Raw genomic sequence first — 23,565 nt, 5'->3', positions numbered from 1 at the left:
TGTCCTAGATCCATGTACAAGCACATATATATAAACACAATAATTTATCTTATCTCTCATGCCATGCAATCTCATCCAAACAATTATGAAATACAAGTTCATAAAAACATTCAACAATGGTACCAAGACAAGAACACGGTTGAGGTGCTTTTCCACCCAACCATGAAGCCTTACGCTTCCTCGAGATTCTTCCTACTCAAAGAATACCCAACCTTGCAATGCCTAACAACATCTCAATGCATGCCATCATCGTCACATGACATAATATCCAAATCAAGAATCATAAGTACAAGATTAAATATGGTACAATAATTGACTTAGGTAGTTTGTCGCCAAGTAACCAAATAATACAATAATGTGTGCATCACTCAAGTATCCATAGTCCAAATTCAATACTCTTTCACAATCAAGACGAAAACATGGTCAAGGTGCTTTTTCCACCCAACCATGAAGCTTACGCTTCCCCAGAGAGTTCTTCATGACATGGTAAATCATTGGCCCTGCACAAGATGTTGTGAACATGAGGGAATCTGGTGCGTGCTTGATATTATCTACATGCATAATCCTATCATGTGAGGATATTGTATGATCGAATATCAAGATATGGTAGTGAGCAATATATATAAATCAATCCATCTATTTCAATGGTCTAAAATAGCTTGGCCAAGCATATACCGTATACGATAAAATTAAAGTAGAATTGGAAAACTTGAGCTCTACACTCCTGTAAGCCCATATTTAGCACTCGTCCCGAAAGATAAACTTTCCTCAAACACTCATGAATACAAACTTTTCAAATCCCACAATCAATCAAAACTAATGTATGCCTGATATCTATAAAAACAACGAAGTCAATAAAATATAACTAACCCCTTTGAAAAATAAATAAAACTAAAGAAAACTTTATATGTATTTAAATGCAAAAATTTATGTAATTGTTGGTATTTTGCAAATCAATTCCGCTTATCTATTATTGCATCTATTACTAAGTAAAGTAATTATTACTCATTAACAAATGGCATACCAAGATCATATTAAAGTATTATGCACAACATATTAATTCATTGATAAGATGTCTATATTTATATAATTATACAACCAAATTCCATAAAAGAACAAGGATTTCTTAGGGCACAATATGTATTCTTTGAACTTTAGAATTTAAATTTGTATTTTACTTGCTTAGAATGCAAATCTTTTTTTTTAATGGCATTCAAAATCTTTTTTTTAATGGCATTCAAAATACTATATATATATATATATATAATTTTAAAGGAATACATAGAATATATTTTCATTTTCAGATCTATATTTCACATATAACATAATTTAAAAATCAATCACATATAAATATATTTACATTAGCCAAGTGAAAAAGAGGTTGTAGACAAGGACATGCACCTCTTGCATAAGAGAGAGTCCTTGAGCAAACGAAAACTTCACACAAGGAATGACATCAAATCATAAATAAACACTACTCAACAAAGGAAAAGTAGATCCTTAGAAAGGATAATAGAGAAAGAAATCATTTCCCCCAAGTGTAAGGACAATGAGAAGAATTACACAACCTCTAAGGAGAGATTAGACATAAGCCAATGCACAATATACTCACATGAAAGACTATTCCATGCAAGAAAACACATTAATATATGTAAAATGCAACTCTAAAGAAGAGGTAATCTTCAAAGGGAAAGAGAGAGAAAGAAAGAATGAAAAGGTCACAAACTATCATAAGGAGATATTTATCATAAGAGACATACCATTTCCATGCAAGAAAGGATATCAAAATATGAAAAATGTAACCCTTAAAAAGGAATAATGACATTTTAGATAGAGAGAAAGAAAAGATAGAGGCAAGGATGAACCATGTTGCTGCCCCAAGATGTTTGATTTTGAAAAAGCATCACCTCTTATAACAAAGAGCCCCTAATTAAGATAACTACTTGTGTCATAGGGTGAGGAGCAACATGAAGGGTGAGCAGAGTGCTAAAGCACTATTTTCTCACCAAGAAAGAGAGCAATATCAATGGAGAGATTTATTTGAGCCTTATCAAATTGTTCTTGAACAAATTCCTTAAATGCTTTACATTTTCCAATAGAATGAAAATAGCTACGATGAAAAAGGCAATGCTCACTACCTTCTTTATGCTTTTTTCTAAACTTTACGGGAGGAAAAACAACATTCTTATCATACTTTAATTTCCAAAAGATTCTAGTTTTTTATTAAGTAAAAGCAAGTTTTAAAGGGACCAGAAACCCTATACAAGACAGGTTTCAGAAGGACCTGCAACTCGAACCGAAAGATAAACTTGAAAGACCACTCAAAGAAACAGAACACAAGAGAGAATTGGCCCAGCCAATCAAAAGAAAGGGAACAACATTAACCCCCACCCAAAAACCAACAAGCTACTAAAAACCAGCAGCCCTACCCCAACCAAGAAAGATCAAGAATTCGACCTACCCTTTTGGGATTGAAGGGTCATATCAAAGGAGGACTGAGACAATTTAGATTTTTTACTTTTAACAGTAATCCATCACTCCTCAACCCTAGCAGCAACCTTTTGCCAAGAGGAAGGGTCCAGAATAGAGGACCTCCCATCATCAGGAGGAGCAGAGCCAGCATCCACAGAGGCAGAGATAGCAGAAGATCCAACAACAATCTGAGATGCGGGAGGGTCATCCATCGAATCATTTTTATCACTCGGGGTGCCACCACAAGCATTCACACATTCCTGAGTCACAACAACACCAGAAACAGGAGGCGTACCCTCAGTCTAAGGAACCTATGCCACCACCTAGGAGAAGCTTTTCTTTTTAACAAAATAATGTTTAGAGGATGCACCTTTCCACCAAGAAGCAGATCTTTTTTTCTTTTTATCTGTTTCACACCCTGCAGCAACATGTCCAGTCTGGAAGCACTTTCGACATCTAAAGGGGATACCTTCAAAGTCGAGTGGTTGGACCCAAGATCCCAAGGAAGATTCAATCTCTAACTCAGCTGGAAGCCCTTTAGAGACATCAATGTTAACCAAAATACGAGCATAAGTAGAATGATAAATTTGGTAGGATTCCTTATCAATCATTAGAAATTCACCTAAAGCCTCCCCCACTTCCTCTAGCAGAGAATCCGTCCAAAGATGAAGGGGAAGGTTGGGGAGCCTAACCCAAATAGGAATCTCATTAAATGAATCAGTAGATGGATTAAAGTTTGAGAACCAGGGTTTAACCATCAAAACATATTTGTCCTCCCAGCTGAAAGGATTAATCCCTAAGATTTTCAATCTATCCTCTGCAAATTCAAATTTGGCATTGATCATCAATAGGATTAGGCCTTGTCTCTTGTGATGTAGGACAATGATTGTTAGAAGAAGGATTATCATCCATGATTTTAACTATGCATCTATCAATGAGTCCTTACATTTCATTTTGAAAATTAGGACAATCATTGGTAGTGTGATAATTATTTTGGTGATATGAGCAAAAAGGAGTTTTTGAAGAGGAAGCACTTTTAGCTGAACGATAGGTTTGTTGTCTTGCAAGATGATCTCTGAAGTCTTGAATCTTAAGGAGATCATCCATAGGAGAATTATGCTAATGGCCTAGGCCTTTTGTGCTAGTTTGTGTAGTAGGGTTTGTAGGGACTCTAATTCCGTGTTCAAAATTTTCAAGTCCTTGTCCTCTAAAACCTTGTTTTGATATTATGTTAAAGCCACTCCTATAAGAATCTCTTAATTGAAAAGGAGGAGGAACATTAAAATAAATTTCCTTGATATTTGTAGTGTAAGTGTGTTTAGGAGGAACACGGGAACAAGTAGATGAAGAAGGAATATCTTGTGGAGGATTTTCCTTCCTATCATCATTTATATCTTCTTTGGTCAATGGGGAAGGAAGATCCTTATCATCTAAGGCCTCATCTTTTCTTAATGTTATATTGGAAGATAGATCATGAATAAAATGTCTAACATCATCTTCTCTATGTAAATTTTTTTTTATTAAGATAGGCTCTAGGAGAATAAGGAGGATCTAGAGAGACTAAAACACCAATATTTTGATCTTGCCCCCCTTGTGCTAGAGTATGTGCAAGAGAAGAGGACCGTGCCATGTTGTTCTTCAATGCTTTCTCTCCATTAGAGAGATCATTGATAGGAGTGTTAACTTGTTCTTCATTCATATTAGATACCCTAGGAGAGGTACAAGTACTAGGTTTTCCATTAACATCTCTAAAATTGGGATCTACAAAAGCTTTAATGTGATCTATATATGCAATGCATTTCCCTAAAAATATCACAATAAAACAACATGCACTATAAATGAAAACTTTGAGATCTAATTGATTGAAAGGAAGAAATTTGGAAATTCTAAAAATGCAATATGTCAAAGTGCTATGGATGAAAAGAAGTAATGTGAAATGAAAGAAGACATTGTGCAACACATGGTTATGATAAATATAAGTGAAAATCAAAGTAATCATATGTGAAATAGAAAATAAATCAAATTTATTAAGTGTCATTAATAATGTTTAAAATTAGATCTAAAAATTGATTTGAAAACTGAAGCAACTCACAAATCAAATTAACCAAAATAAATTAGGGTTTTATGAATTAAACCTATAAATTTATGTAATTCGATTAAAATAAGATCTATGAAAATAAAATTGATAATTGGGAATGTTTCTAAATCATATCTGAAACAATTAATCCAAATTAGACAACCCACAAGCTCAATTTTAGAATTAAAAAATTAGGGTTTTTGTGAATTTAACCTTTAATTTTTTAAAATTCAATTGGAAATTAAACTTGTAAATGTAAATTTTAAATTGCATAAATAATCAAATGTGAGAACATAAATCAAAAATAAAGTTGCAAGGAGTCATATTCACCAAAATGAAAAGGTGAAAATACTAGGGTTTCCACCATTAGATGTATGAAAATCGCTAATTTATACTTGGGGACCATTACATTAGGGAAATATAGGAATTAGATAGATCTAGATTCTGATCTAATTCCAAGGGGGTTTTGAATGTGCCTCTTCTTTCCCTTGAGTTGAATTGATTTGTTGAAGATGTTGAAATTACCTAGGTAAATATGTTGAAATTGAAGTAATCATGCATGAACAAGTGAGCTACAATTGTTAGATCGAGCCACAAACCTATATCTAAGGATTATAAGAGTATTTGGACATGTTCCCAGAAGGAGCTCCTGATTTTTTGAGACTAGGGTGGTGGTCTCTTTGGTCCTCCACACTTTTGGCACTGCAATGGGGGATTGATTTGTCACTGTGAATAAAATCAATTCTGAAGATCGCAGGTTTGTAAATGTTCCTACACACACTAGAGAAGGGAAATAGGTTGGGAATAGGAGTTTGCCTAAGTCAAAACCCGATTCAGGAATTAACCTTGAATGAAATATTACAAATATTGAAATAAATAATGAAAATATATAACTCAGATCTGCAATGACTGATAATGATACTTTGCTTCTTGAATGTAATCACATATGTTGTATGAAATAGCATGAACATGACAAAACCCTAATCACACACACATGCTTGCATGTGAATGTTGTAATTTGCTCCATAATGATTGAATGAAGGAAATGTAGCCTTGAATATCTCTGAAAATGCTTGATGATGAACATTGCAATGCTTGAATGCTTTAGGTCAAATGCTTGGAGTCTTAGAATGCTTAGGATGAAATTAAGTTGATCAAATGCATTTATATATGAGGATCTAGGTCAATTTACCGATTAGGTCGACCCTAAACAGTCACATAGAACCATCAAATTCATTTCCCACTGGAGGGGTAGGTCACACCTTGCTCTTTAAAATTGGGTCCCATTAAGAGGGATCAGGATGCTAGCACCTTGGTCCTCCTCAATCAAGGACCTTAGATTGGCCCCAAGGAGAAGGACATAGCCCGAGAGAATCATTTTTTTAGGTGTATGTGACATAAAAGTTGGAGTAAAGGCACTGAACAAACCCGGTTAGGAAATGAGGGAGAGACATGCTAAAGTAGGGGCACAAACATGAGGTGTAAATGGCCACACGACAATTTATGACACTACAATCTTTATACTTTGATACTTTTGAGTTAGCTCCAAGCTCTAGTGTTAAATGGTAGAAAACTATATGATTGTGTTCATCTTTCTACCAAAGACTTATTTACTCATAGCTTTGGGTATAAACATAATGATAAATTTTAGAATTTAAAGTTTTATGGAATCTATTTACCTTTTCAATCCTCTTCTCTTTGGAGTTTTTTGATTGCTTGAGTTGAAAAGAAACTACATTAGTAGACAACCTAACCACTCTCTTGTCATGAAATGTTATCTTTGTTTAGGCATACTTACCAAAATGCAGGTTTATCACTCTTCTTTGTGGGATCCTAGTAAGGAACCCTACTAGAAACTCAAAAACATTTTCAATAATTTAGTATGGGCTTCTCTTAAGCAAGGAGAGGGCTTCCACAATGTCACCTAGGAACTGTATTCACTTACCCATTACTTTTGAGTTTTTGGTCTTATTGATACCCAATAGAGTTATAAAATGTAAGTTTGTTTAGGTCTCTAATGAGAACTAATCCTCATCTAAACAAAAGAATTTTAAGAAGTTGTGATTAAGGGGTGGAAGACAATTTGTGATAGTTAGGGCCTCCTCGATGGTTAATGGATGCCCCTTCAATGTGGCTTGCTGTAACTATCTCATAACTTAAAATCTGAGGAAAATAAATATTTTAAATTTTACACAAGATAAATTACATAACAACAGTTAAGACATAAAAAAATAAATTCAATACATAAATATATATTTGAATATATTTAACAATACTTGCCATAAATCATAATGAAGGAAAACTTTTCTTTAATGTTTCATTGCATTGGAAATCATGAAAACAAATCATGGCATAAATAAAAGTTTACCACATATACTCGCTAGGAAAAGTATTGTATCTATCTTGCAAGCCTTGGCTAGTCAACTGCAGGAGGGAGAGCATCATCTGATCGCTACACCTCCAACCACAGACCAATAGTTTCCCACACATCTTCAAACTGGAGGTGGTCCTACCCTTCATGAGGAGTATAGACAAGGGGGCCTAAGTGGTTCCATTTGAGTACTGGTGGCATGTGCTACATATCTCAATCCAACCATACTACTATAGACTATCTTTTAACTAAGTGTGACCATTTTGGATGATGTATGTTTTGGTAACACTTGTGAACTGACTTGTCGTATGTCGTGACTAATATGACACTTTGGCTAGAGTTTTTATATTTCATAAAAAGGAATGTTCCCTCGTTACTCAACTTGGAGACTACTTTCTTCCTAGGGTTTGGTAAGTAAATATTGCAAGACCAAAAACATAAAAAGTACTTGCTTACATGAACACTTAATGGTATGGACTTTCCCTTTGCAACAACAACTTGGAAAAATAGAGTCGCTACCCTGAGTCCAACTTAAGTTCATTTTAGGTTCTCCTTCCATGCATGCCTTATAAAGACTATAAGAGTATAATAAATTCCTTTACTAGGATTCTACAACCCACTGGTCTCTCTCTTGAGTTCCTAGTTCTTCAAAAGGACATTCCTTTGCCAAAACTAAGAACAATTACATATCCATAGTATATTTAGTCATATAATTACTTAAATGCATTTTAATATTCTAATGCATTAAAGTATTACAAATATCTCTATCTTCAAGTACCTATGAAAAATACTCAAACAAAGTTTAAATACATTTTCATTTCAAGAATGAGGATTCATGTAATATTGAACTAAGAAAAACACAAGCTTAATTTAGGAATTTACATTAAATTACATTTCTTCTTTTAAAAACTATATCAAGCTTTCTCTTCAAGAACACTTCATAAAAGTACAACTATTCTTGCATTCCAAAGAAGACATAACAAGTGGAAGAATTAAGCTATCAAACAAAAACATAGAGCGTAACTGAATGCTTTGGAGATCGACAAAGGAAGATGATTATGAGTCTTGGAGCCGTTCCTCGAAATCTCCTTCACAAGCTTATCCACGCCTTATTCTAACAAGATAAACATGAAGGGACCCCCTTGTAACTTTTCTTCTAAAAAGAAAGGGGAAAAAACATTTCCCTTCCAAGACTTCCTAAAAACAGAAACAATTCTTTTGCAAATTCACATAAGAGAACCTAGGATCATCATAGCAAGAATTTATATTTATAAGTTCATGAGGTCAACTAAACACAATCCAAAAAAGAATATTTTGATTATGATCCACATACATGACTATCTCGAACATTTAAAAATTTAACCATACCAACTTCATTATCTTCATCAATCAATAGTCAATCTTTGATCATATCAATAATATCATATTTCATTAATTACTATTTTACGATAAGATTATATTTAGGACTTAATATTTACTATTAATTGATCCTTTCTAATTCACTCCATCTAGTAAATATAGTTAAGAATAAACTCTCAAATATAATTTGCCAATACAAACGATATGAAAGATCAGATATGAATTCTCCACAAATTATCTCTCAATCACAAAAAATTAAAGTACCTTTTTTTTTATTGATCACAAAAATTATACATAAGTCTTACTAGATTACAGAGTAATTGTGCATGCCTATCATAGACACTAGATTCAAGTCCTTACCAAATTAAACAAATTAGGCCAGATACGGATCATAAAGACCATTACAAACCATCAAGACCAGATACAGATCGTCGCTTAACTCCTATAATAAACACAGCCAAAGACAGAGAAAACGCTCTGACATCTGGTTGCAAGTATCTAAAACCCTTTTAACAAATCCATTTCGTTAATATCCTGCAACCAGGGCGTTCCATGAGATCAGTGTGCTTTGAGGCATTCAACAAACAGTTCAGGTTCCTTGTCTATGCTTCCACATTTTGTATATCTTGGGATCATGGCATTTTATCAAGCAATTCTTGAAGTCATTCTGTCAAACAGTTCACGTGCCTGTTCTATGCTTACACATTTTGGATACATGCCTACAAGGGAAGTTGCAGCTACGAAATCTGACAAAAATCCTCTTTGCTTTAACCTGTAACGGATGTCCACATCCCGTTTTCGAACTCCAAGTTTGTCGCAGGCAGAGAGAATGCTGGTAAAGATTGCGGAGTCCTGGCTCAAGACCTGCCAATTACATTTGATTGGAAGTTTCTGAATCCTCTTCAACAAATGAATTTTGTGCATATCCTGAATTATAGCGTTGCACGAGATCACATTTCTTTGAGGCATTCTGTCAAACAGTTCACGTGCCTTGTCTAGGCCCATATTTTGCATACATGTTTACCAGAGCATTTCGACTGTGATATTAATGGAAGCCCTGATTGAAGTCACCGGATTATTCTGTCTGACGTGTATGCAAAGGAAAGATGAAATCCAATGGAGATCAAAAGCTTACGGGCATCCACTGACCTACATGCGGGAGCTGTTTGAATTTGAAATTGAACTTGAACAATTAACGGCCATAAATTTTTGAACAGAAACGGAGGGTGAAAGGAACTGGGCCCACACCAGCCACCTAAGTGGTCAAAGCTTAGTGTGTGCTGGTTAAGCCCAGCCGGGGAAGAGGATGGGGTGACAAACCTACGGTGCAAGAATGAGTCTTTTCTATCGTGCCATTAATGAGAAATGTCATCCCCTCTCTGCATTCATCAAGTGTGCAGGAAGGGACGGGGAAAGCAGGGAAATGGATTTGATAATAAGAGTTTAGAAACCAGGAAGCAATTGCAGTTGGCATGCATAGAAAGCCGGACTCCACAATCTTTGATGGCATCCTCTGTGCAGAACTGAGGGCGATGGAACTGGTTATGGACTTCCATCAAAACGTAAAGGATAGTGGAGTTTTGGTGGAGAACACAAGGGACTGCGAGGGGATTTTTGAGTAGAAGTGAAGGAGTTGCAGATTCAGGAAGGAGAAGAGCAAGCATGAAGGGGTTGCAGGTTCAGGGAGGGGAGTGAAGAACATAACAGAGCAGCATAAGAGCTGCGAAGTCAGGTACTGTCATTGCTATTAAATTATTTTGGGTCAAATCAGAAGTCAGCTTTATGTTTTCCCAGCTATGTGTTTGCCATCCAAGTTGGCTTTTGGACATGTAAGTAAAGATTTAACAAAGAAAAAAAGTGGGAATGATGGTGGTGGGGAAAGAAAAAGACTGCAAGTAGGAAATATGCTCAGTAGCAGATCAACTAAATTTTATAGCTTCTCTTTTTCTCTACGCATTCATATAGGAAACATGAATGGAAATGGAGAAGCATAGATAAGGCATATGAACTGTTTGACAAAATGCCTGAAAGTAATGTAGAACGATGGAACACCTTGACAGAAGGATATGTTTAAAATAGGTATGTAAAAATGGCTTTAGAAACCTTTATTTGAATATAAAATAGTATGTTGCCTCCTACGCTTAAATTGAAGTCGGGGAAAATGGGTATAGATGCTCTTCAAAGTTTAAAGATTGTTTGAAAATTGATTTCTATTGGGATGGTTGTCATCCCTACTCACAGCATGGCTATGACTCTTTTATTACTTAACAACTCAAAATTAAACTGTGTCATCTGCTCGTGATCTTGTGTAATCTGATTTCATATATAGGAATTGTTAGTATCTGTAAGAAGCATAACAACGATCACATTTTCGATTTGGCATGGATGGTGTTACTTTACTGTGCATGGTGAAAAGTGAATGCTTCTCGTGTCAACTAACACAATATAGTCCATAAATCACTATAAACTTGACATACTCAGGGAATGATTCCATTAGGAAAGCTATGGTGATAAAAGTTGTATTCATCTGGAAATGCAGTCCTACATCCTCTTGGTTAAATGGTAAAATAGTTAGAATAAGGTAGAAATTATGATTTCCAGTTGAATAGTGTTGTACTCTAAAGCTTTTAAGAAATGGTGTAAAACTTTGGTAGCCTAATGATTGAAAGAGTGGTAGATTGAAACATGATAACCATACTTAACATCGAGACAGGTGGTTGATAACTGGCAGAAGTATACTGTTGTCTTTGATTGTGTAGACTATCTGCAATCTTGGCTACAGCCCTAAACATCAGGCTGATATCAGAAAAAACTGCTCTGACGTTTTGATTAATATTTTTAATTCCTTTCTAGATTTAATCTTGCTCTTCCTTAGCTTTATGAAACATTTTAAAGTTTTGAATTCCAGTGAGAAATGAGGAAGTTATACCAATTTTATGGCTGCCTGGTATTTATGTTTAAAACTGCTAAGTTGTCTAACTGATTAGACAGAGTACTAAAAATTATTAAGCTGTTATGAGTCTACTAGATAGTGATGTTTGGTTAACTTGAGTTTCAGTTAGGAAATAGTGTGCAAACTTTAAGTGTTTAAGAGGAAACCTAACCGATCATGGTATGGCTTTGTTAACCACATAGTAGAGAGTTGAAGACGCATACATTCCTTTAAGGGCTTTTTTGGCAAACTCAAATGGAGTTGTAATCTCCCTAAGGCGTGATCTTTGCAATAATGCTAAGTAGAAATAAAAATTGCTTTGTCTACATATTTTATGTATTAAGGTTTATAATTTTGGGGTCATAAATAAACTTGTTGTCCATCATTATCTTGTGGAATAGGGGAAAGCGATCATGTTATTGACTATACCCTTGATATGAATAATGTGCTTAAAGATCATTGAAGCAATCAAGAATAGGATTATAAAGGTAGATTAGGTTGGAAAAAGAGAGAGTCTATTTTATTAATAACAATTGTTGTTAGTATCCTACCTTGTGTTATGGTATTAGTAAAGTTCAAACAGATATGTTAAGTTGCTTTAAGGTCCTGCCCGCATGGGTGGTAGAGTTGGTTTGGGTTGTGGGTTTGCTCCCCATTGGTCCCAAGTTCGACTCTTTGCCTGGATTATCCCGATGCACAGGGCTTGCGGGGACTTCATGCATCCTCAGGGGACTAGTCTTGCCTCTGCTCACCTCATGAATCGAGGACGCTGGGTAGGGTCACGGGGATACCCCTGAGTTTAAAAAAAAATAAAAAAATATTGCTTTAAGGACCTCTATAGAAGGGTTGTATCAACTATCAAATATATTCAAATGGAAATTACTTGAGGAGATATGATAGCACTCATTTAGATATCATCCTAAGAGTTTGGGCATGATTATATGTTTGGTTTTGCTCCATATCTATTAAGTATATCATGTTGAATTTGCTAGATTTATTAGTGGCCTAGATTAATTGTGAGATCCTTGATTAACTTCATAAATGTAGTCTTCTTTAACTATCTGGTGTTTGATTGGTGTAGTAATAATGGCTAAGGAAAAGATATACCTATGTTGTAAGATATACAAGGTCACATGTACTTCCTCTATGGCTTATTGATATCTATGACTGAGCTTTATGATAATGGTTAAAATATGTCATTGCAAACAAAGAGAATTTCTTTTGTTAAGTAATTAACCTAGTCTCTATTTCAAGGGATGAACCTATAAGATATTTTGGAATGTTCATATTGAATTATGAAACAGTAATCCAAGAATTTTGAGTTTTCTTACTAATCAATAAACTCTGTGAGCTATGGAATTGTTTCAGAATGGATATTAGTAAATAACGACATGTTACATGGTGTTGTGACGTATTCACACATCGCCCCATTGCAAATGGGGATCCCTGCTTTTTGCTTTCTAGGGTTAGTCTTCCTGGCTTAGTCTTTTAGGTTCTTGGCTATTAGTCTTTGCATTGAAGGGTCGCCAGAGGGCTCGTTAGGATAGGATGGTCTGCTTAGGCTCAAATGGGTCAGTAGGTGGTCCAGGTCAGGGTCTCTGTTGAAAGTTTCCTCTTGGTTAGGCCTGGGTCTTGCTTCTAAGGTCGAGTCTTGATTGAGTTAAAGGAAGTCTTTGTATCATGTTAGGAGTCTTGCCTTTTGAGGCCTATGTCATTGAGTTAAGAAGTGAATGGAGGTATGTGAGTAGGTGTTCTCGAGGATTCTTCCCTTTGAGGGTTTGAGATTGGTCCAGTTGAGGAATAATGTAGTTCTTTTACTTCTAGGCATTGATTGATGTGAAATTGACTTGATTATCCTTAGGAAATGCCTAACGACCAAACCTAGACTTGAAAACTTGAGAGTTGAATGAGAAATTTGAGCTAGATTGTCAAAATTCGCTCCTGACCCTTCCAAAGGGACAGGAGCGAAATCTTCCTTAGCGCCCTTTTGACTCCTATTTTGGACAAAACCTTCGCTTTAAGGCATGAATTGAGGGGAAATTAGCTTGAATCCACCCTTGGAGACGCCTTGGACGAACTTAGACATGGAAATTTGGAGAAAAGAAGAATTTGAACAATATCGCAAATTTCGCTCCTGACCCTTCCAAAGGGTCCAGAGCGAATTTCCTTTGATCTCCTTGTTTAGGTCAAAATCTTTGGTGTGATTGAGGCAAGGTTGATTCATGCGGGCCTTGTGAGTGAGTTGCAACCAAGTGAGATGAAGTTCTATTGGGAGTTTGTGCAAAAAGAGAAATTTCGCTCCTGACCCTTCCAAAGGGTCCAGAGCGAAATTCCTAGAGGGGTATGTACCTTCCAAGGGTACACAAGCGAACTTGTCAATAGTTGCCTTTTGATCCCAAATTTGAGCAAAGTAGACCCTTAGGGTGCCTTCCTAGCGTGGACCAAGGTCAAAACATAAGTAAAATGAGGGATAAATTGAGTGAAAATATGAATTTCACTCTTGACCCTTCCAAAGGGTCCAGAGCGAAATTCCTCTTTAGGTCCTGTCCTTCCAAAGGTACCTAGGCGAGATTGTCAGGATGCACTTTTGATCCAACGTTTTGAGCTAGGCACCTCCTTAAGGTGATTTGTTAGCATGTCCTAAGGTGAGACCAGTGTGAATGAGGGTGAAGTTTGAGTGTTTGGATGATATCTAAGACTAATTGCTCAAATTTCGCTCCTGACCCTTCCAAAGGGTCCATAGCGAATTTCCTTGGATCTCCCTTCTTGGTCCTAATTGGCATCATAAACCTTGTCCCTATGGCATTATTGAGAGAGAATTGCTGTGTGCAACAAAGTCAAGTGATGAGAAGGTCATGAATTTGGGCATAACTGCACATTTTGCTCTTGACCCTTCCAAAGGGTCTAGAGCAAAATTTATCCAAGCTCCTGAACCTTCCAAAGGGTCGAGAGCAAAATTCCCCAAATGACCTAATTCTTCACCAAAGTCATTGAATGGTTGTCATTCTGAGCAAAAGTAAGGGAAAATTTGCAAGATCATGGAGAGAAAAGGATCAAAGATCAAGTTTAAGACAAAGCTAAGTGAAAAAAGGATGTGAATTGAGCCAAAAGGAGCAAATTCACTCCTGACCCTTTCAAAGGGTCTAGAGCGAATTTCTTCATAAAGCATTAAACCTTGCTCAAATCTTTGAACTAATCCATTCCCAAGCATTTTTCAAGGCAAAACACTTGTTTTGATGAGGAAAAGGTTGAAAATGAAGTCAATGATGGAAAATTTGAGCCTAAAACATCAATTTCGTTCTTGACCCTTCCAAAGGGTCCAGAGCAAAATCCTTAGAAAGACTTATTTCCTCACCAAGAGCATTGAGTGGACATCACTTTGAGAGCAAGTTGGCTTGAGTATGATAAGGTAGGGGTGGAAAAGACAAGTCCAAGGTAAATTGAATGAGATTTGAGCCTAAGAATGCAAATTTCACTCTTGACCCTTTCAAAGGGTCTAGAGCAAAATTCCTAGAAAGACTCTTTATTTCGCCTAATTCACTAAAAAGATCTTGTTTTAGGCTAAGTTGAGGGCGAATTCACTTGATGATGATAAGAGGAGATTTGATAAGTCAAGTTTAAGGTGATTTGAAGGAAAAAGAAGTGTGAAATGAGCCTAAGGAAGAATTTCGCTCCTGACCCTTCCAAAGGGTAGCGAAATTTCCTAAACCTCTATTTTACTCCTTGTTTGAGACCAAGATCTTTGTTCCTATGGCGTAGTTGAGGGAAGATTGATGTATACTTACCTTCCAAATGGTCCAGAGCAAATTCTCTTGAAACCTCCTTTTGCTCTCAATTTTGTATCAAGCCTAGCATTGATTGAGGTGGATTGAACTTAGAGGCATCCTTAGGCATGCATTTGAGTGAGTTGTGGTCACAAACTGTGAAGATTTTGTCCAAAAATGCCAATTTCGCTCCTAACCCTTCTAGAGGGTCCAAAGCGAAATTCCCAAGAGGCCTTTTGTTTTGCCTAGGCCCTTGAGCGAAACCTATTCTTAAGCATTTTTGGAGGCAAAAGATTTGTTTTTGATAAGAAAAGGATGAGAAATGAAGTTTTATGAAGGAAAATTGAACAAAATTGCTAATTTTGCTCCTGACCCTCTAATTTTGCTCCTGACCCTTCCAGAGGGTCCAGAGCAAATTTCATTATAGGGTCTGTCCTTGGAGAGGGTCCAGAGTGAATTTCATTATAGGGCTTGTCTTTCCAGAGGGTCTAAAGCGAAATTGATCTTAATGCCTTCTTGTTAAAGGTTTGAAGTGAGAAATACCATGTTAGGATGAATATATCATAAGTGCTTGACACCATTTTTGTTTGTTTTGCAGATCAACAAAATCAAGATGGAGGAAGATCAAGCCTAGACAAGGGCGACCTCTTCAAGTTTCATCATCATCAAGGACACTTAGATGCATGAGAAAGTACCCAGGATGTTGCTAAAATCAAAGGACTTCAAGTGTTAGAGCTATTCTCAAGAAGTTCACAAGATATCAGAAGAAGGATCTTATAAACATTTCGAGGCAAGATGAGTTACTAGAGAAGGTGACTTGACCATGACTTCCTATCACTATTATGCGAAATCAAGAAAAGGCCTCATCAAACACAAGAGAGTCAAGGAAAGGTACATCATTCCTCAAGCACATCAAGGACGAAAGAGGATCAACCAAGGTTAGTGCAAGGGTACATTGAAGAAACAGATAGCTTCATAAGAGTTAATCAAAGTTAGCTTCTCATCATCACCACATTGAGTATCATGAAATATTGCTCAACGTTCATTGAATAGGTAGGTGTGAGACGAGGTGGCATCCAATCACTATTCCTCTAGTCAAATAGCTCCACCTCAGCATGTCCAGATTCAATGTACCTAGCTCACCAGTGATGGCACAAACTTTGAGGCACCTACCCCTGACATCTATTGGTCCACACTCATGAAATGTAATTTTCTCATTGGCTAAAGGAGTTTGTTGTAACAAACCCTAATTAGGGTTTTCATCTTGTAGTCCTAGCCATTGATTGTAAATCAATCTGAGCCATTGAAATGTAAGGAGCTCTCTACATAAAGCTTTGGCTCTTCATTTGTAAGGGTTAATGGTTGGTTAATAGTTAATAATTAACAACTAATAGTAAGTAGAATAGAATAACAAATAGAATAGAAATTAGAGTAGAGTAGGAAGAGAAGGCAAGAAATTGTTGTCTTGATTGTAAATGATTTCATCAAAGTTATGGTGAAGTGTGTTGTTTCTTTGCAATATGCATGGTTTCTTGTTGAATCTTCGTTCTAGATGGTAAACGATTAGATTGAATGAAAAAAGTTACTAAATGCACTCATGTGGAATCCACCTAGTCCAAACCACTAGCCTCTTCCTGACTGTAAGTGCGCCCTGCGTGGTCAACTGGCATTGAATGAACTTAATCTCGAATTGTTATGCATTTATTGTTCATGCATTAACTTGAATGGTGATCAGTGTCTAATGGTGTAATGATTTGAACATATTCGACGCATCCCTTAGAAGATTGCACTGAGTTGGTGTCGGATTGTTCAACCTGATGGTGAGGCCCAACCCAGTAGAACTCCACCTAGTTGTTCATCTACCTTCTTACATTCTAGGTCCTAGAATAGATTTCCTGAACCCTCAATCTTTTGCTATTTCTTCATTATTCCGGTGAGTAGATAGGACTTGAGTTCCAGCAAATCAAACGCTCAGACAGTCGAACGTAAGTCCCCTTGTGATTCCAACATAATCACAGCATACCACAAGAGCTTATCCACACGTAGAGACCCTACATATAAGAACCTTGGAGCTATTTCGATTGATCCTTAGGCAAATCTTCAGCATTCAAATAACTTTGTTCAAGAGAGGATAAGATACCTTGGTATTTTATTCTGTGTTCGCATATGCATGAAAAACACATCAACACATGGTATGACCTTAAACCCTTCTATGGTTTTCCTTCTATAGTTTCTTTCTATTTCACCTTTTGGAGAAGAGTTGCTTGAGTAGCTACGAATGTAATGTCCCCTTTCAAGATTAACCTATAATTTACCCTAGAATCACAAATTCAAATAAACACGGAACATAATATACTTAAGAGATATAACTTTACCCGAAAAGATGTAAAACAAAATTAACTCCTTGCTAAGATCTTGCAATCATGTTAGACAAATATTGAAGATGCAATTTATAAGGTCAACCATTAATAGGGTTTAAGAGTATATCCATAATCATTTTAATCGTATAACATATCTAATTTGTTATTAGGGTTCAACCATAATGGAGTTTGGATAAGGAGATATGATAAGGTGCCCAAGAGATCCTCTACCCTAGGCCCAAGAGCGGATATACCATCCCTCTTGGCCTCATGTGGCCTTTCGGTGTCTCATATGAGGTGGTGTACCTAGTGAGAAAACCTATAAACGTTCCCCTTCGTCATGCCATCCTTATCCTCCTCCCTATGATTGGGGTTCCTTAATTCAATGGTCAACCATGGTAGAGGTTTTGAGGCAAAACTACAATAGGTTGTTCCAAATGGAACCATCTATTTTCCATACAAAACAACCCATGATCAAAAACACAAAATCTACAAATAACAATTGATTTTTACGTGATTTCTACTAGATCGATCCTCTTAATCTACCTTCTCAATGCTGTAAAAATGCAAAAAGTCTGCTGAAAAACAATTGTGTTATGCAAATTTGTGTTTTTGATCAAGTGTCATGTTATATGGAGAATAGCCGTCGCCATCTGGAACATCCTTCCCTTCTAAGCCCAAGGGCGGAGCACTCCTTGCACCCCCTTGGCCTCATGGTACTATCAGTCACCACCATGAGATGGTGTGCCTAGTGTTGTCCAATTTTAGCCTCGCTTTAAAATTGCATGATGATTTAGCATTTTATCATTCTTGAGTCTTATGGTCTAAAGTTGGAGTTTGTATGTGTAAAGGTGGTCAACTTTTATAAATTATATCTTTGGTTTAACAAGGAGGGGGTATAGCATTAGTTTTCCCATCTTTTTGAGTCAAATTTCTAAGCTAAGGTGAAATCTTTTTTGTGTTTTGGAGGGAGTGTGTATTTTGAAAGGAAGAAAGGCTTCCCACGTTATATGGAAATCAAAGTCAAAGTTGTTTTTGTTATACCTTGAAGTCTTTCTCCACGTAGCATAGCTGAACTCAGGGTTTCTCCAGCAGAGGTGTGAGTTATTATGCCAAGAAGCTCTAGTTTCTGGAGTTTTCTTGCTGTTACCGATTCACAATGGCAGCCATAATTATCAGATCTTTAACAGGTTTTTGAAAGACGAATGGGTGCGAGTATCACGTTATTTCTTTCAGTCCATTTGTGAAGAGGAAACTCATTCCATGTGTTAGTCTCAGAATGTGCAAATAATATCACAAAGGCATGACAAGGAGAAGGCACGTGGAGAAAGCTTCAATAGTCTCAGAGGCAGCTTGAACACATCATCGTTCAAAGAGATAAGTCTGTCTTTCTCTCTATGGAAACCTCTTTTTATATTTTAAGAGAGAAAGATAGCTTTGTTTGTGTAAAGGATTAGGGTTTATATAAGTTTTTCTAAGATTTAGAATCAGCCCTAGAGAATCTTTATGGACAGCAAATGACAGAGCAGATCTAAAGATATCAAAGGTTTGTTAGTAATGCAATTATATTCTCAGTCATAGCAAATAGAGGTCAGATATTTGCAGAGATGTTAAGGAATGGTTAGTATCAATGAGCATAATGGTGGTTTTTGGCAAATCCTCATGCCAAGAAGAGCACTTCACAATCCTTCAATACCAAATGAACAGTGATCTAGGAGTCTTCAATGCAAGCAAATACAATCATTCAAGGGAAAATCATTTTGGATTCACTGTTTTTCCAGAATATAAAAAAATTCAGAAAATACGGTGAAGCTATCAAGAGATCACAGCCCATAAAGTAGAGTGACAGAGGTATTTAGGGACAGTGATGAACAGTCTGTATAGAAGGGTAGTTATCAAATGTGTGATGCAAAGAAAGGCAGAGGTTTAGAGTATTGTCCCTTCACTGTCAAGATAGTAATAAGCAGTCCCATATGAGGTGAATATTTGTTAGAAGAACAATCATTTCTTTGCATCGTCATCGGGTCATAAAGGACTTGTAGTAGCAGAGTCATGATTCCCAATTTGCCGCTCTAACCCTCAGGAAATTTTGTCAAACACTTGGTGTGAAAAGGGGTAGTTTACTGTTATGATATTTCAGTTTGCTTGCTTGTGTAAATTTCGAACATAAAGATGCTATGCCTTGAATTTGAGAAGCTAATTGTTTAACCTACAAGTAGCAAATGCAATACATGGCTCATGCAAGAACAAATAAACACCTTACAGCCAAGGGACATCATATCAAACAGTTGGCATGCAACTATCATAAATGTATTTCTGATTTTGAATGTTCTCCTACAACAGCAACATTAAGTAACTAAATTGATATTGCAAACAGCTGTGAATTACAAGAGGAACCTGATTATGGAAGAGTCCTATGTTGGAGCTGAAAGAAGTAATCAATATCTGATGAAGTGAGTTCCTGCTTAGCTCAAGACGTTGCCCTCTCTCAGCTGTCCTTGTTCTGCGGTAGAGTAAAATTATACGCAGCCTCCAAGCCTCTTTTCAAATACCAAATTTCATTATAGTGGCCTCAGAATGGAGCGTTCCAGCTGGAAGGGAAATCGATGCATATATGGGCTTCCATGAATAAAATCGTGGTCCTTCTGAAGCTGCAATTTTGACTGGTAATGGATGAGACTCTAAAAAGTCAAAATATGGAGATGCAAATCGATTCTTGAATAGCAGTATCAATGAAGACTCTAAGCACACATTATCTCCAAAGAACTTCCAGTCGAACTCAGCAAATTTGGCCTTTGGCCACACATTTTAAGCACAAATGAAAGGACTGATTTATCCTTTCCAACCTGCAACCCCTCGGTGGATCTCTCACCATCTCAGTTATGCAAATCAAAGGGAGGCTTCGTTCCCAATGACCACAAATCTGCAGAAAAAAACCTTTAGCTTTCTTCTCTCAACAATTACACCAAAATCCAATGCTCAATAATAATAGGTTCGAACTTCAATGCCAAATAAAAACCCCTTCAAGAAGGTTCGAATTTCTCCATAAAGCACATTAAATACTCTTAGACATATTATATCTTTCATTTAATTTAATACCCCAACTTAGGAAAATGTGCTTATGAATTAATTATAATATTTTGGCCCCCTCTTATGATGATTAGACCCTCAACTTAAGTGAAGTCACAAAGTTAATTTATAACTTTATAATAAGTCATTAAATAAATTAATATTAATTTGGCTACAAAAATAATAATAATAACTTCATAAATACTTAACATTTTTATATGTCGTCTGAAACAAGAGTCTCCCCTATTATTTTCCCATGTGACCAAATACACTTTCTAAAAATAGAAAGGGTTATTCTCTATTCCTTTTAACTTACCATAAATAATAAGTGTAGCAAATGAAGTTCAAAAGATGTCGAACGAAGGCCAAATCTACAAGTCTCCGAGCATTGGAGATGTTACAACCCTCAAAAAACCCTCTAACCAACCTCATTAGCCTATGAGGGCCATAGAATAGGTTAATCCTCCAAAAATCCATGGTCTGCTAAAATTGGGGACATTACATGATGTGCAATATACCTTGCAGTCAATGATCTACAAAACAGTGAGCACAATCATGTCTTGCTCATTAGTAATTGTTCTCGTGTTTATCTTTAACTATCAGATAGGCCTTTGGACATTCACAATGTCATATCAATCACAAGATGGAGAATGAAAAGGGGCAAAGGTACAAAAACAGTCATTTTGCAGTCACAGATTAATCCAAATGCTTTGTTTTCAAAGTCCAAGATAGTCATAAAGCTCTTGACAGTCCAGAAGGACATTAATAGCAGTCAGTGCAGTCATAGCAAAATATGACAGCAAAACCTTAATGCAGGCACACAATGAAAGTAAGCATGACGCCCTTGACAGTATAAACAAAGAAACGAATAGTCAAAGCAACCTATTTCAGTCTTCAAGGGTGATCGGTCATAAGGAAGGCTTCATAATGCATTAAAAGCAGTCATAGCGGACTAGATAGTCATAGTAGTACACAAAGGTGTCCTGTAGCAGATAAATATAGTCAAAGCCTTCACAAATTTAAAGGACCAGTCATCATTGACAATGCAAACACCACAATAAAATCACATCATGAGGTAAATTATGGGGAGAGTCTCATTGTTGGTACAGTCACAGCGCGCGCTCAGAACCATGAAGACATTCTTAGAGCACTGTTAGATCAATTTTGACTTAGACAAGGTTAAAACACAACCAACTTACAATGCTAAAGGTAGGTATTCACAGTCCAAAAAGCCATTGAACATAATGAGTAATGATAGAGAGTACAGTACTATGGGCTCACAGTAATCTAAGAGAAGCTCGGAGAAGAATATAAAAACATAAGCATACCCAAGTGATGGTGAACATCCAAAGATCAATAGAAACCAGTCATTAGAAGAGATTTCAAGATAGCCCTTGAAAGAAACTCAATGAAGCAGCCTTGTAATGACTTCTCATAGCCTGGGAAGCATTCACTAGAACTTGGAACAGTCAATGTAGAAGAGCAATGGTCCTCAGCACAACTCAGAAAGTATTGTCGAAAGCAATCTTTATTGGCCATTCACAATGTGAGGAGCCATTGTTGAGATCCAACAAAGAGAGCTTTTTGATAGTCCTAGTTATAAAGTTTGAATACAAGCAGCAAAGAAGGAACAAGCTCTTGTATAAGACAACCCCACAAGACTATAACAGTCAATAATGGTAGTCTTGACAACATAATGAGTATAGGAGTCATAGTCTGACATGTAGCAAATACACAGAGGTATTACAAAACAGTAAGCTCCAGGTTGGATAGCACAAAGGTCATGATGACAATATTAAGTTAGCAGTTCAAGGAGCTTCATAGAGTAGCATGGGTGATATTCAAGCTTCAGAACAACAGAGATAACCTTTAAGCAAAGGTGTAAGAGCAGCGTTTTGTATGGTTAAAAGAGAAAGGTCATCAAAGATAAAAGATATAATTCTGCAACTAACATTGGAGCAAGATTTTCTTTGGAGCAGATCTTAAAAGCAGTCAAGATAATGAAGATGTACCTCACTGACATCTTCAATTAAGGAGACCAAATGCCCTATGAAGACAACAGCCTATGGCATCAATTATACCTGTTAAAGGAAAGTAGTTTTGGTCACATAGAGTCATCTTTGACAATCAAAGAAGACCTTCAAAAAGATAATAACTAGGTTGTAGGTTCGGGTTCGAAGAACCGGTATGCTAGTACGGCAAAATTTTGAAAAGGGGTTTGGGTTCGTTAGTACAAAAACATGTAAATTATATATATATATATATATATATATATATATATGCAGCCTATAAGCATGAATTAAGATTAGCATGTCACATAGCATCATGATCATACCATAACAACATCATATACATCAAGTTTAATATCAAAATGATAAAATATTCAAGTATCATTGTTTCAACTTTCAACAATTTAAAGTTTGATCATCAAATCGATTCTCTAATTTGTCATCCTCATTCTCCTCCTCCTCATCATTGACATTGACATTAGATGAATCAATGCCAATGCCACTTACACTTGCACTTGCACTTTAAGTTTGCTCGCTATCTGAGTCATCAAATGCAACAAGCTGAGAAGTGAAATCATCCAAATCAGTATGTTTTGGCTCCATATCCCACATGTTTGTTTCCCCTTGCTTGTAGTCATGTTGCTTGTGTGAAATGAGCCAAATTAATGCTTTAAAACTCAATTTTAGGGTCATATTTTTATTTTTTATGTGGTGGAATTCAAAAAAAAAAAAATCCATTTTTGCGTTGTCAGACCCTTGGGTTCGACCTGGGTCCTCTTGGGTTCGCCCTTGTTCGAACCAGGCCTGTGAATCACGAACCTTGTCTGAAGCATAGGCAAACTAGACCTGAACCCCAAACCAAGACCAGACCGGACCAGTACCAGGGGTCTAGGGGGTCGAACCCAGTAACCCATGATAATAACAATGATCATAGTGCAAAGCATATAAATGACTCATGATCAGTAGGACAGTATGCAAGTTTGAATACCATAATACAAAGAATAGTGCACTCAACAAAAGACAGTCAAAGCAGCCATTGAAGAGATTGTAGACACGGCATATAGTATAGATCAAGACTCATGAAGTAGAGACACAAGTCATACCTCTGTCATAATAGTCATGAAACCTCCAGAGGTGGTTAATGGTTAGGGC

The 23,565-nt window shown here is 36.5% G+C and overlaps 1 long non-coding RNA gene across 1 annotated transcript; it reads right to left on the bottom strand.

Annotated features, from left to right (window-relative positions):
- Nucleotides 1-8,531: 8,531 nt before the first annotated feature.
- LOC131079909 (uncharacterized) lies at nucleotides 8,532-20,346 on the bottom strand. The gene is made up of 2 exons (XR_009114077.2): nucleotides 19,733-20,346; nucleotides 8,532-9,143 (listed from the first exon to the last, which is right to left on the bottom strand). It is a non-coding gene; the product is annotated as an uncharacterized LOC131079909 (long non-coding RNA).
- Nucleotides 20,347-23,565: the final 3,219 nt, after the last annotated feature.

Source organism: Cryptomeria japonica, chromosome 10 (assembly GCF_030272615.1).
Source record: "Cryptomeria japonica chromosome 10, Sugi_1.0, whole genome shotgun sequence".
Lineage (NCBI taxonomy): Eukaryota > Viridiplantae > Streptophyta > Pinopsida > Cupressales > Cupressaceae > Cryptomeria > Cryptomeria japonica.
The sequence above is the reverse complement of the archived record's forward strand: the minus strand, read 5'-3'. Positions and strand labels throughout refer to the sequence as shown.